This window comes from Macaca mulatta, chromosome 1, assembly GCF_049350105.2.
Source record: "Macaca mulatta isolate MMU2019108-1 chromosome 1, T2T-MMU8v2.0, whole genome shotgun sequence".
In the NCBI taxonomy this organism is placed as follows: domain Eukaryota; kingdom Metazoa; phylum Chordata; class Mammalia; order Primates; family Cercopithecidae; genus Macaca; species Macaca mulatta.
This window is the reverse complement of record NC_133406.1, coordinates 24,328,590-24,334,321: the sequence shown is the minus strand read 5'-3', so window position 1 is coordinate 24,334,321 and position 5,732 is coordinate 24,328,590. Positions and strand designations below refer to the sequence as shown.

The 5,732-nt window shown below is 36.3% G+C and overlaps 1 pseudogene; it reads right to left on the bottom strand.

The window, feature by feature from the left end:
- Positions 1-3,961: 3,961 nt before the first annotated feature.
- Positions 3,962-5,277, bottom strand: LOC696702 (large ribosomal subunit protein uL4 pseudogene; annotated as a pseudogene).
- Positions 5,278-5,732: the final 455 nt, after the last annotated feature.

Sequence of the window (5,732 nt, the reverse complement as noted above, 5' to 3'; positions counted from 1 at the left end):
ATTGTGATTATTTGGATCTTCTCTCTTTTCTTCTTTAGTAGGCTAGCTAGCAGCTTATTATTTTAAAAAAAAAAACTAGATTCGTTGATCTTTTGAATAGTTTTTCATGTCTCAATCTCCTTCATTCAGCTCAGCCCTGATTTTGCTTATATCCTGTCTTTTGCTAGCTCTGGAGTTGATTTGTTCTTGCTTCTCCAATTCTTTCAGTTGTGATGTTAGGTTATTAGTTTGAGATCTTTCTAACTTTTTGATATGGGCATTTAGTGCTATGAATTTCCCTTTCAACACTGCCTTGTCTGTGTTCCAGATATTCTGTTATGTTTTATCTTTGTTCTCATTAGTTTCAAAGAACTTCTTGACTTCTACCTTAATTTCATTATTTACCCAAAAGTCCTGCATGAGCATGCTGTTTATATTTCCAAGCAATTATATGGTTTTCAGCAATTTTTCTTAGCCTTCACTTCTGTTTTTATTGTGCTGTGGTCTGAGAGTGTGTTTGGTATGATTCCAGTTCTTTTGCATTTGTTGAGGATTGTTTTATGTCCAATTATGTGATCAATTTTAGAGTATGTGCCATGTGGTGATGAGAATAATGTATATTCTATTGTTTTCAGATGGAGATTTCTGTAGAGGTCTATCAGATCCATTTGGTCTAATGTTCAGTTCAGGTCCTGAATATCTTTGTAATTTTCTGCCTCAGTGATCTGTCTAATACTGCCAGTGAAATGTCGAAGTCTCCCACTATTATTGCATGGAAGTCAATGTCTCTTTGTCTCTAAGAAGTTGCTTTATGAATCTGGGTGTTCCTATGTTGGGATCATATATATTTAAGATAGTTGGTCTTCTTGCTGAATTGAATCTTTTACCATTATGTATTGCCCTTCTTTGTCTTTTTTTATATTTGTTGGTTTGAAGTCTGTTTTGTCTGAAATTAGGATTGCAAACCCTGCTTTTTTCTGTTTTCCATTTGCTTGGTAGCTTTTCCTCCATCCCTTTATTCTGAGCCTATATGTGTTATTGCATGTGAGATAGGTCTCTTGAAGACAGCATACCATTGGGTCTTGCTTTTTTATCCAGCTTACCACTCTGTGCCTTTTAAGTGGGGGCATTTAGCCTATTTATGTTCAAGGTTGGTACTGATATGTGTGGATTTGATCCTGTCATTGTGTTGTTAGCTGGTTATTATGTTGGCTTGTTTGTGTGGTTGCTTTATAGTGACACTGGTCTGTGTGTTTAAATGCTAACATCTTACAAAAAGTATTTTTCATTATTTTATCTCTATATGTTTCATTCTGTGTAATCTCTGCTGATGTATCTTCCAGTCCTCTATATCTTTTTTCAGCTACATTTAGTCTAATTTTTATGACTATCTTTTTCATATGTAGAGATTCTTTTTTTCACAGTCATTTCCTTATGACTTAGGTTTCTTCTATATCTTTAATAATTAAAAACTTTATATATTCTTTGAGAATGCTCTTTTTATTCAATTTTCTTGCATTAGAGATTGGTCTGTTAACCCAATATTTGGAGAGCTATTCATCCTGTTTTGTGTGTGTGTGTGTGTGTGTGTGACTGCTGATGCTGTCTCATTTTGTATCATTTTCACGTATGTGGTTTGTAATTTATTTGTTATGATCTCATCTTCAGTAATTATTTTTCCTTACCTGTGGGAGTCTATACTGCAACCTGAAGTACAGAAGAGCAGTTTTACATCTGCTTTTGCTATGTACTCTAGCATGTTTGTGGTCTTTTAATTTTTTGTTTTAGGAATTTATACAACATGCACATGGTATAAATTTAAACTCCAAACCCATGTGTGCCATATGCCTGGTGTTTCTATCTTTCATGGAAGCCTATCACTCAGAGACCTAAGAAAATATAGGCCTCCTCTGGTGCTTCTTTAGGGCACAGGGCAGAATTATTCTAGTTGCTGTTTTACTCAGAGGGTATCTTTCTTAATACTCTGGATGTAGGCAGTGGTCATACTCTGACATCTTCATGTCATGTGGTACTTGCATCTAGTTTGGTTGTAAAACTCCAACCGATGGTCTGTAGGATCTGTTCAGCCCTGTATCTCCTCTGGTCTTCTCGATATTGGATCATGAATGGGCTGCTCTGGCTTTAAGTTCCCTCTTCATTTCTGAACTAGAAATTTCTCATCTGCATTTGAATTCCCTTTTTATTTTTATTTTTTGAAGGGAGTGAGTGGTTACTCATCTTAGCTCAGTCTACAGGTTGTTAGAAATAGAAATCTCTAGATCTTATTAATTTTTAGAACCCAGAGCCTTTTAATAATCTCTACAGATAGTCTTTCACTTATGCATTAGAAATTAAGATATACTTAATCACATATATACATTTATGCATACCTTATGAGAATTATATATGTATATTTGTGTGTGTGTGTGTGTGTGTTTGTATTTAATTATGTTGATCTTTCCCCTTTCTGAAAAGCCACTGGTTGAGGCTTTCAGTCATTGGGTTTGTACAGACATAGAAAAGCACACAAATGAGGGCAGCTCCTGCACTGTGCAGGCCAGCTGTTCCTGCACCAGCCAGCTGGAGCCCAGAAACATATAGAAGTCATAGGGACAATCCATTACTTTGAGTAATATAAATGTCAGGACCCTTAGGAGCCTTTGATATATAAAAAATGTCTACCATATGATATTTAGCAAACTAAATGGCTAGGATGCAGACAGACACTCAAGACAGGCTCTGATGTGTGCTGGCTGCTATAACACTCTAATAGAGCAAGGACACATATGCTTAGTTTGTTTTTAATGTCCCCTTCTTGTATCCTTCTTTCTTTAATAATAATTCCTTCTAGTACACCCTATGGTCACATTATTCTTTATGCTAACATGTAAATGATAGATCACTTTGATTTATCTATTACTTTGTATTCAAACTGAGGTCTTAACAAAGAAAGGAAAGTATTATTATTTCATGTCTAAGTATACCAGACACTATGGAAACTGCTAGGCTTTCCATTTAGTTAAAGGTCATTTGTTGAGTCCCACAGTATGCCACTGGATTCAGCTTGCTAGTATTTTGTTGACGATGTTTCATCTATGTTCATCAGGGATATTGACCTGTGATTTTTTTCTGTGTTTTTATTTGGTTTTAGTATCAGAATCATGCTGGCCTGGTACAACGAATTTAGAAGAATTCCCAGTTTTTCAAGTTTTTGAAATTTGTGTCCTTTAAAATTTTGATGGACTTCATCAGTGAAGTTATCAGGTCTTGGGCTTTTATTTGTTTGGAAGCTTTTTATTAGTGATTCAATCTTATTGTTTGTTATTGGTCTGTTCGGGTTTTCTATTTCTTCCTAGTTCAATTTTGGTAGGTTGTATATGTCGAGGAATTTATCCATTTCCTCTAGCTTTTCCAGTTTCCTGGCATATAGTTATTTGTAATAATCTCTAATAATTCTTTATGTTTCTGTGGTATCAGCTGTAATGTATCATTTTTCACTTTTGATTTTATTTATTTTGGTCTTGTATCGTTTTTCTTCATCAGTGTAGCTAGTGGTTTGCAAATTGATTTATCTTTTCAAAAAAAAGCCCTTCATTTTGTTGATTGTATGTTTTTTGTTTCTATATTGTTTATTTCTGACTTGATCTTTATACTTTCTTTCCTTCTGTTAATTTTGGGTTCAGTCTGTTTTGCCTTTCTGCTTCCTTGAGATACATAGTTAGATTTTTTATTTGAAATATATATTTTTCATGTAGGTGTTCATTGCTATAAACTTTCCTCTTAGAATAACTGCTTTTGCTGTATCCCATATGTTTTAGTATATTGTGTTTCTATTTTCACTTCTTTCAATACATTTTTGGATTTTCTTTTTAATTTATTTATATACCTTTTTGTTTTCTCACTGCCTCTTTGGTCAGATCTTTATTCAAAAGAAGTTGTCGAAAATCATTTGACCTTTATGGAATAATCAAATTTAAAGAGTTTATGCAGCAGGCTTCTTTTCCTCTGTAGTAGGTTTCTTTTCTCCTGGCTTCTTTTCAGGAGCTGGTTTCTTGGTAGCTGCTGCCCTTTTTCCCCACCAGTGGCTTCTTCTGCTTCTTAACACCAACAGCAGCCTTCTTTCTTTTCTTACCTACCACAGGCTTCTTTCCTGCAACCTGCTTCTCATCTGATTTGGCTTCTAGTGCTGTAGCTGCTGCTACTGCCTTATCCACCCAGAGCTTGTGATTCCTGGCCTGGTGAAGAATGGCTTTCTGGCTCATGGTCTTTGTGTATGAGTATAGCTTCAATGTGGTTCTCAGGTTTTTCAGTTAAGTTCTTCTTTAGGACTCTGATGAATCTCGTTGTGTGGTGCTCAAAGGGCTCTTTGGATCTCTGGGCTTTTCAAGATTCTGCTAACATCTGTATTGATCATCTTGTGCATGGGAAGATTGTAGTTACTCTTGAGGAAAGCAGCTTAATGCCAAGTGCCATATAATTCATCTAACTTCTGGAAAGCACTTTTGGTCCAAATGCAGAAATGTCCCATATGCCCACCAGGAGCAAGCTTCAAAATGTTCAGTTTGCTTACATTAAGCAAAGTAATTCCAGGGATGCTTCTGAAGGCCTTGATAATACCATTATCCTCATTATAGATGATGCAGGGGTCCCTGCTCTGGATTTGGTGACGGTTTCTCATTTTGCTGTTGCCAGCTCTCATTTGCTGAGAGGCATAGACCTTTTTGATATCATTCCAGGCTTTAAGTTTCTTAAGAAGCAAAACAGCCTCCTTGATCTTCTTGTAGCCTTCAACTTTATCTTCGACTACCAAAGGAAGTTCATGAACTTCCTCAATATGATAACCTTTAGACATGACCATACTGGTAAGGCTGAGGCAGCCAGGGCAGAACAGATGGCATATAGTTTTTGGGTTGTGTTCACTCTATGATGCTAATGGCATCAGGTTTTGGTTGGTGCAAACATTCTGCCTCCACAACACATGTTTCCAGAAGCACCCTGGCCAGATTGGTGAGTCCCACCACCTTGAACTCTGGGAATTTGAGCCACAGCTCTGCCAGTACCCCAAGACTCAGCACTGGTCTGATGACCTGCTAATTCACTGACAGCATAGAGCTGTCTGTTGTTTTTGTGCAAGTCGGTGTGAACAAAGTTCACAATATCTTGTCAAATAGGAGCCTTGAATACAACAGGCAAAGTAACATTTTTGCCAGATGACTCCCACGTTTTGGAGTACACCGACATCAGTGAGTGAGCACACGTCATGGCGGAGAGAGGAGACAGTCATGTTCCTCTCAGCCCAGCAGCTGCCACAGGAAAAGGACTACCTGTTGTTTAATTTCCAAATATTTGTACAGTTTCCAAAATTACTCTTGTTATTGATTTCTAGTTTTATACAAATGTTGTCAGAAAACATACTTGATATGATTTTGATTAAAAATTTTTTTGACACTTGCTTTGTGGCCTAACACATGGATTTTCATGAAGAATGTACCATGTGTTGATGAGAGGAATGTGTATTCTACAGGTATTGGATAAAATGTTTTGTAAATGCTATTTGGTCCATGTGGTCTATAGTGCAATTTAAATCTCATATTTCTTTGCTGACTTTCTGTCTGGATGATTTGTCCAATGCCAAGAGTGCAATGTCAAACTCTCCAAGTATTTTTGTACTGAAGTTTATATCTCCATTTAGAACTAATAATATTTGCTTTACATATTTGGGTGCTTCAGTGTTGGATGGATACAAACTTATA